The 9,834-nt window shown below is 42.0% G+C and overlaps 1 pseudogene; it reads right to left on the reverse strand.

Moving 5' to 3' along the window:
• Positions 1-609: 609 nt before the first annotated feature.
• On the reverse strand, positions 610-1,109 carry LOC123862412 (NADH dehydrogenase [ubiquinone] 1 alpha subcomplex subunit 3-like; annotated as a pseudogene).
• Positions 1,110-9,834: the final 8,725 nt, after the last annotated feature.

Below are 9,834 nucleotides of genomic sequence, written 5' to 3' on the forward strand. Positions count from 1 at the left end.
GAAAGCCATTCTGATCCCAATCCTTTATGTGACTTACTTGTTGTCTTTCTAAAAGCTTGTAGGATCTCCTTTGTCATCAATATTCTGAAATCTCATAATGAAGAGCCCTTGATGTGGGTCTATTTTCATCCATTTTGAGGGTCCTTAATGAACCCTTTCAGTCTGGAAGCTTATGCCCTTCCAGAGAAATTTTTCTTGAATTGTTTGGTTGATGAATTTCTCCTCTCCATCTTCTCTATTTCCTTCTTCAGGAACTTTCATTATTCAGATGTTGGATCTCTCAAACTGTCCTTAAATATTATTTTTATTAATATCTCATCCTCTATTTTCCATCTCCTTCTATTTTTGCTTTATTTCAGGGAGATCTACTCAACCTTATCTTCCATCTTTGCACCAAGTTTTTCATTTTTGCTGTTACATTTTTAAATTTTAGGAGTCTATTTTTTATCCACTGAATATTCCTTTTTAAATAGTATTCTTTCTTATTTCATGTATAAATAGTATTCTTATTTCATGCAGGCCATGTCTTCTCTCATTCTCCATATTAATGATACACCTTAATTTTTAAATTTTTCTTCTTCTGTTTAATCTGTTTCTTCCAAGTTGCTTTGTTTCTGTTTCCTTCCCTCTCTCTCTCTATTTCCCTCTTTCTCTCTCAAATGTTAGAGGCTTTCCTCAGATGTTTTGTAATCTTTGGTTTTCTTCTCATATTTAAGTGGGGACTGAAAACCTGATTTTAATACAGGCTCACTCCCAAGTATGATATAATGGTTACCTTTTTCTTTTCACCTGGAGTCACTTTTCATATGTTATTGGCCACAGGGGAGGGGGCCTCCTCCACGTCACCAGAGATGCTCACAATTTCTTCAGCCACTCCAATCTTGGGCCCTGGAGGTCCTGGGGGTGGCTGGGCATGTGGGGCATGTTCCCATCATCTTGGAGGGGCACTGGATAGTTGTAGGCTGTGGCTTGGTTAATCATCGTGGCATATTTGGTGAAGGGGCTGAGGAGGGCAGAATTATAGTGAGCCCCCCAATGGTGAAGGATGCGACCAGCACCATCTCCTTGGCCCAGGCATCCTTGAGGTAGGCAGTGGGTCTCCCAGCCATCTTGGTCATGGCTGCAGCTATGGTGGCAAGGATATAATGTTTATCTTAAAGAAAGATCAGGATTGTTTCTGTATCTCATTAATCACTTTCTATCATAGTCACCAAGAAGGATTCCATTAGTGTCACATTGAACAATGCATTGGTTACCGTTAAAGGCAGGAAATTAGAAATAAATGAGCAAAGTCCATAGCAGGTTAGATATAAGGGGTTAAAAAAATCATCAGCAGAGGTCTCTTCCAAGGTTTCTGGAATTATCAAATGTCTTTCCTCTGAAATTTTTAAAGAATGAAGCAGATAAACTGCCTTTCCAAATGACATAAGGACTAAATTAGCCAATACTCTCATCTGGAATTTGAATTAGATACTCTTCACAAGACTGACTCACTGTATTATGTAGAAATGCTAGCAATTATCCCCAACCACACACCTTTCTTGGAAGAAAGAAAGTTCACATCCATGAAAAGAACAGTCCTGTGTACCTCTGTCCTCCACCATACCTGAATGGACCATAAATTGACCTAACTCAAACTGGGCCTCTCTGATTCTCTCTCTTGGGATATGGGAAATAGGACACTGAGAAACAGGTAAATGGTAGGAACTCCCTGACTAAAAGGTTAAATAGGGTCAAAGCCAGAGTTTATACCATGGCCAAACAAATTTAAAAAAAAACAATAATTTATGAGACAGAAGAGAGAATGCCAATATGTAAAAAGCAGTAGAAGCAAGCAGATTTACAGAAGAAGCAGAGATAAGAAAAGGCAGAGTGCCACCAAAGACTGAAGAATGGTTTTGGAAACTGACTTTCCAGATGATTTGGTATATGTCCCTTACCCCCTCTGTGTCCTTTCAGTAAATTCACTTTGTACTTGAGCTAGTGTGTATAAGCTTCTGTTCTTTGTCATCAAAGGATAAAATATTCATCAAGTATAATAGTCTGGACCCATGAAGAAAAAGATGGCACATCAAACATGGTAACAGAGGAAAGTCTAATAAATGGATTATTTACAAAGAGGGATAGTAGAGTGTAAGGAAACCAGCCTCGGGTCTAGCAACAACAGGGAGCTCTTACTACCATGTAGCTGAAAGGGCAAGAGGAGGAAGCATCTGTCTTAGTCTGGAGAGAGGAGGGACTTTCCAACAGGAGCTATGGTCATAGGTAGATGGACACAGACAACCCACAGCAACCTAGCAGGAAGGGACTCAAGAGAATAAATATCCTGACCTACTCCCTTCCTGGCCTCCACATACCATAGATGCCTCCTACTGTCAAACCCACTAAAAGACAAAGGGCAAAGGAGCCTCCAATGTAGTCAGTGGGTGGAGAAAGATGGTGAGTAGACCTGGAGAGAAAAATGGAAAATACCTAGCACACAAAGAAACTTCTGTCCACATTTTCTGGGAAAACCTAGCTCTCCTCTCTTGAACCCTGGGTAACTTCTTTTTAGCCTCTCTGCTAACCAAGGGAGGAGGAGCACAACAGAAATTCAAATGTGTCCCAGTCAAATTCAGCTTCCTCATCATCACTCATCTACTCATTCTCATTATTTAATTATAAAGTAGCACCAAGGGATGCCTGGGGGGCTCAGTCAGTTAAGAGTTTGTCTTCGGCTCAGGTCATAATCCCAGGGTCCTGGGATCGAGCCCCGCCTTGGGCTCCCTGCTCTGCGGAAAGCCTGCTTCTCCCTCTGCCTGCCACTCCCCCTGCTTGTGCTCTCTCTCTTTGACAAGTAAATAAACAAAATCTTAAAAAAAAAAAAAAAGTAGCACCAATCTTTCAGTCATAGATAAGACATGTTAGTCATGGATTTCCTTCAGAATTTAGAAATAGAAATTCCAGGTTATCCATTTATGAGCACACATGAATACAAATATATGGAAAGTCCATTTCATTTTCCTGCAGAATTATGCCTTCTACTTCCCTCCTTGCTCACCCAGAACATCTTACCATCTTATGCAGTAATTCTCAATCTATAGGGATAAAGCTTAAAATAATCAGTGAATGAGAATGAACACACACACACACACATATCCTCTTTGGATGTCAGAGGCCACATAAATTAGAAGCTTTCTCTTGGAGAAGAAGCTCAAAAAAGCAAAATTCTAACTTAAGTATATTATATTTCCTTCCAATTAACCATTGCTCCTAATGAGAACATGTCTAGATAATCTTAAGTTATGATAGAAACTTGGCACAAGAAGGTCAGAAGTTCTAGAACCACCCATGTGGCCCCATAATGTCTTCATCTCCACAACAGGCCCTGGCAGAACTCTGTCAGGGCAGGCATTAGAGGTGCCAGCGAACCTCGATTGCATATCACCCCCGCTGCCTGGTCTTTGATGAGCAGGTAAGATTGGTGATGAGCCTTTCATCTTTAGGTCATAGTTCAAAGCCCTGCCTCAGACTCATAGTTAAAAGCTGCTCCTTCTGGAGACGGTGGGAAACAAGTGGGTGTACTCAACCCACCTCTTCCTAGATGAAAGCTCTTGGACAAAACTACCCCAATACATCTGGCACTAATTAATCAGTGCAGATTCCTGCAGTGAGGAGAAGGGAGACTGGGAAGAAGCTCTGAACTCACAGAGACTCTGGGAGAGAGTTTGGCCCAATTATGGCAAAACACAAAACAACCTGGAAATGTTACTTTGAAATTGCTAACTCTAATCACAGGACCTCAAAGTGTAAGAAAGGCCTTGTTTACATTATCTTGGTGGGCTGGGACCACATGAATATTGACATCCTCCCTTCATAAGTGAGAACCTTTCCATGCTGGGGTGATACTCCTACATAAGATTATAATACTGAAGGTTTGCATCTGCTCAGTAGGATCCAAGTCTCCCAACACCCAAAGACTTTCAGTTAGTTGTATTTTCTACTAATGAGTACTGATGTGAATGGGCAGATAGCAGCATTAGGTTATAAACTCTTGGCAGAATTGGTCTGCGTGCCTTCTTAATGTCTGGTGCTAAATTATCGCTCAGATCACCACTAGCACAGGCCCAAAGAAACAGAGAAAACAGACAAAGCTGGGAGGCAGGTGAAGGATAGAGCATAGGTAATGTTACTCTGTCTATCTCATGGGGAAAGCCACTGGGCCATCAGGGAGATTAGTCTAAACAAAAATAATGGTTGCCCATAGCTACCGGTCAGCAAGACCCAATGCGCTAAAGCACACAAGAGTCTGTGTCCTCCTGCGGATGAGTCCTATGGAAAACAGGGGAAGGGTCAAACTCAGAAGATTCAAGGGGCTGCAAGGGGATTAACAATAGATACCATTTATTCACCCGGCCTTTTATTAAGATAAATAAAAGTAAAAAAAAAAAAAAGATAAATAAAGTAGACTTCCCTGGTTGGCAAATTTTTTGCAAAACTCCAAAAATGACATCGTATATTCTCTCTCTACTGGGGAGAATAGAGGAAAGGGACAGTTGGGGAGAAGACTACCAAACAGGTCATAGCAAAGTTTTAATCTGTGAGATGAAATTGTGTTATCCACTGTATCCTACATTTGGGACTAAAAATGCCCCCAGATCTGGCAGAAAATATCTATTAGCATTTTCTTTGAATTGACCTCTTGCCCAGTAGATTGCAAAAGAGTTTTTGTATTATGATTTCATTGTATGTAAAATTATAAATACAAATATAGACATAGATGCATAAAGAGATGACTGGACCAATGTAGAAGTATGTAGAATAGTTATATCTGAATGGTAGGCATTCAGGGGACTTCATAATTTTCAACATTGTTTGATTTTTCTACAATGAATATGTGTTATCTTCATAAACAAAAAAAGCTGTCAAAATAATTTTCCTTAAACTAATCATAAGCCAGCATATTCAGAAATTTTATTATACAAGCAAGAGAGAGAACATATATTAAATGCCTCCCTTGCACTCAGGACTGTGTGTGTCACAAACCCTGTGAATTATTATTTTTCTTTTACATATGAGAAACAAAAGCTCAGAGAGTTTGACTAACCTGATCGAGACTTCTGCAAATGTTATCAACTTTTCGGCAAAGCAGAAATCCAGACCTGGCTACTTTTCCCCTTAGCTTGAGAAAGAATCCCAGGAAATGAGAAAGTTTGGGGTGGAAAGCGCCAGCCTAGGAACTGACTCTCAAAGCTCCCCCTGAGCTTCCTTAATGGCAGAACTGGGCTTTGTGGATCCATCAATACAGAGCACGTTGCCCTCCTAGGAAAGGTGTGGCCAAAACAAATGAGAGCAAGATGCTTTGTGATCGTTGAGTAGCAGGAATAGCTGTGAGGACTCGCATGCCACCCATGACGTGGTCTGGAGAACATCCACAATGAAGGCAGCAGACCACTACTTGAAGTCCAGTTGACCCTACATCAAAGCACAGCACAGAGGATCAGGAGCTTAGGCTTTAGCCACGCTCAGAATCACTTGAAATAGCCACGCTTCTCTGAGCTCCAGTTTCCTCAGCAGTGAAGCAAAAGGGTTTGCCTAGAAAATCTCTAAAGGCCTTTCCAGTTCTAGGAATTCTATAATCCATGATCTAATTCCAACCATGGCTTCTCTTGGATTCATTCAACAATTGCCCTAGCACGTTCAACTGGTCCACCAGACATTGCTTCGGGGCCTAAAATTACGTATGCTAACTCAGAGATGTAGAACGTCTTTTGTAATCTGCGTAGGATTTTGCTACCTACTTAGCTTTGTTTCATAACCACAATTATCTTTGAAAAACAGACAAATCTATTTACTCTCTATCATCTCTGTTCCAAATGGGGCCAATTTCTCCCTCCCCTTCTTATTAGAAAATCCCAAATTCTCAGGTGGGGTCAGGATAACTCAGGAGATTTGGCAGGATGAGCTTGGACTCTTTCCCACTGGGTCCCAAATGCTTTATTTCCTAAGAGCTGCTTTTGTAAGGCCAGCAAGAAAGGCTGTTAATAGTTCGAATTTATAAATAGTTTTTGCAAATTAAACAGAATTCTCTATCTGAAAGGCAACCAGTAGAGTGGTTCTGTCTCCTATATTATTTCCTCACAAGCAAACATTCAAAATGCCAGTGAAAGCCCCTTGACGCAGCAGGTAGGCACTTTCTTATCAAAACGGACCAGAAGAGTAAGCTGAACCACCCAGGAAATCATATATCCGCCCTTTAATAATATTAACCGGGAAAATCTCAGAGACAATGATAGCACGAACAATTATAAACATGGGCTGCAGATGGCTGAACACAATAGTCAAACTCAATTGCTATTTGGAAAGAATAAACCAGAAATGAATTTAAATATGTGGTTCAGAGGTCAGCTTCTAATATTTCATCTGGTACAATCCACAGCCTGCTTTCCAGGGTAGGTGGGCAAAGAACCCAAGCCTTTTGGATAAGGGAAGGGCCTTCTCCAATTTGGAAATTCTGCATAAACAGCATGAAGCCAGTCTTCAACCTCCTGTGGAGGCATGATGGCCCAAAGATGCACTGACCTCTCCCTCGCTCCTTACCCTTCACGGGGTAACTGGTGGCCAAGGGGTATATCTGAAAGCTTGCTCTTCATGGTCCCTGAGTAGTCATTTGCAGTATTCATTCCAAGAAATCAATTTTCTGAAGTGTATTTCATAGACTTTAATAAGTTCTCTGTTTAAAAACAACCTTTGAGGGGCACCTGGCTGGCTCAGTCCGAAGAGCTTGGGACTCAGTCTCAGAGTCATGAGTTTGAGCCCCACGTTGGGCATAGAGATTACTTAAATAGATAAAACTTAAAAAAAAAAAAAAACCTTTTGAAATTCTCTATTCAAATATATTTCATGCATTCTTATTGAGTCATTCCTTTGACAAACCCTGTGTTAACTGCCTTCTCTCTAAAATATGATATATTTTAATTGGGTCAAGGATATGTGTGTACTGTTTTTTTAGAGAATTTTTTCATTTCTAGAGACATGTTATATCTAAGGGTACATCCTAGTCCAAGTTAATAAAAGAGTCTGTTTGCCTTCCCTGCCTTGGCATGTCCCACCTTTCAAAGAGTCTAATGAGTGACTCATATTTTTGGCGGACTTTTTCTTGAATATCAGGTCTTCTCTGAGTAAGCAACCCATCTTCTACACAGATACTGCATGCCTGCCCGCCCACCCATCCCAGCCTAAGTGCTGTTTGTCCTGCTTCCTCTGATAGGAAAAACTATTCATTCAAATTCTGTCTTCCCACTCACTTCTTAAGCTCAGAGAATGGGTGGGGTTGAAGAATTTGATGGCACCAGCTCTGAGACTCATCCTTGTATCTCTACTTTTGAACATGTCATGACTAAGCACCCGAAGACTCTAAGCCCACTTATGATTTACTTTTTGCCTCCACAGATGCTTTCAAACCTGATTCTAGATGCCAACATAATGCAAGGAGCTTTACATACCCAAGTAGACAGGAAGGGAAGTCATGTAGAGAGTCAGAGTGGCCAGTACGGCTCATCTTCCCCTTTACCCAACTCATCTCCAATTCTCTGATCCTTAAGGTGTTACCTGTTCCAGGAAGCTTCCCCTGGCCCCAACACTACCCACCTTTGGTTATCTATCACTCCTCTCTGGAGGTTTAACATCACTATCATTGCATTTAATTTCACTGTATTGTAATTAGCTGTTTATAGGTCTATTTCCTCAATGAAAATGGGAACTAAGTATTTTTCATTTTTGATGTCCTGTGCTTGATCCAGTCTAGCACGTAAAAGGCATCCATTCAGAGTGAGAATGAATGGTCATTAATGTTGTTCAACGGCTGTCTGAGTCATTTAGGAAAATACGAATTTCAGACTCCAAGGCCAAAATGTACGCAATTAGTAAGAAAAATATCTGAGAGCCCTCTGTAGAAACTTTAAAAAAAAAAAAAAACAGTATTCCAAATGGCTGCTGGTTCTCGCAGGCATTCGTGCATATATCTCACTCTGCCTTCTGTTAAGACTGACTATTCATATGACCCAGTAGGCTCCACACCTCAGCTACCACCACGCGTATCTCCACCACCACGTCTACCACCTCCACAACCCCCGCACTGCTCCTTCCACCTCCTGCATCACTGCCAGTGCAATACCCACTCCCACAGCTGTCTCCACCGATGTTATCACCTCCTCCACTGTCTCCACTCCCTCTACCACCTCCTCCACCTCTTCTACTACCTTGACCACCTCCCTCACAACCTTCTTTGTTACTGCCTCCACCACCCCGAGTACCTCCATCACCTTCTCCACCAACTCTTCTCCCACCACCCGCCTTCACCATCTTCATTATCATCTCCGTCTCCCCCAACACCTCAGCCATAAGCTTCACCACGGTTATTACCACCACTACCTCTACCACCAGCTCTACTGCCTTCAACTCCACTATTTTTACCATCTCTTCCCCCTCCATCTCCATCTCTCCCACTTGTCCCACTTCCATAACCTCTCAGACTACTTCTTCTTCTTCCTCCACTACATCCTTCCCCTCTGTCTCCTTCTCTGTCACCACATCCTCCACTCCCTCCACCATTACCTCCCTCTGCCTCTTCACCTCTTCCATCATCACTGGTGTTTCTCCTCTTCAAGGATCATCTTCCTCAAATACATTTGGGGAATATAAAGGAGACTGATTTCGGGGCATCTGGGTGGCTCAGTCATTAAGCGTCTGCCTCCGGCTCAGGTCATGATCCCGGGGTCCTGGGATCAAGCCCCACATCGGGCTCCCTGCTCAGCGGGAAGCCTGCTTCTCCCTCTCCCACTCCTCCCTGCTTGTGTTCCCTCTCTTGCTGTGTCTCTCTCTGTCAAATCAATAAATAAAAATCTTTAAAAAATAAAGGAGACTGATTTCATAATCCTTTCTGCTTATTCACTATCTCTTGCTTTCTTTCCTGCTCCCACCACTTTTGTCATCTTTTCACATCCCTGTGCCCCATAGACATCTTTGGACCTATTATAAACCTACAAGTGATCCTGCTCTTGACACATGTTTAAAAATGAAATTGGTTTGCAAAGCTTCACTGGAAGTTGTGGAAGCTTGGGGCACAGGTCAGAGAAAGCAGAGCATAGTAAAAGTGTGTCCTCCCTGTCCTTCAGCACTGAGCATCTCTGTTCTACGATTCTCAAACCTATTTCTACTGTTGTTCCCAAACCATCACTAGAAAGGGTCCCATCTGGGGGCCATAGAGTAGAAATGTAGGATGATTCTTCCTTCTCTTGTAGGCCTTGAAACCAAAATTTTATGCAAAAAAAGTACAACACAAGCTATTTCACCCACTGACAATGACTTTAACCAAGGCAAAACGGCCTAGAAACAAAGTACAATCTAAACTGGGCATGCTGCCTGCTCCAAAGATAAAACTGGAGTCTGGCCTGCAAATCGAAAAGGTCTGTCCATTCCCAAGTGGTTGCACTCTTTCTTTTATAGATGCATGAATATTACAGCAGAAAAAATATTTAGCCTTATGTTGCATGTGTTTGTGATGATTGAGAACAACACAGTAAGAACTCAAGGCCATAACAAGATATAAACATACAAAGGGAATTTACCATAAAAATCTAATTCATCGGAGGGGGGAAAGATGGCGGAGGAGTAGGGGACCCTATTTCAGCTGGTCCCCGGGATTGAGCTGGATATCTACCAGACCACTCTGAGCACCCACGAAACCAGCCTGAGATGTAAGATCTGGATCTCTACAAACAGAATATCGCAGGCAGTTGGTTTTGAGGTACCAAGCGGAGAGCCGTGATTCTGCGGGCAGATATCGGAGGATAA

The sequence above is a fragment of the Mirounga angustirostris genome, unplaced genomic scaffold (assembly GCF_029215605.1).
Source record: "Mirounga angustirostris isolate CCGP_5_RB_7025 unplaced genomic scaffold, mMirAng1.0.hap1 SCAF_9, whole genome shotgun sequence".
Lineage (NCBI taxonomy): Eukaryota > Metazoa > Chordata > Mammalia > Carnivora > Phocidae > Mirounga > Mirounga angustirostris.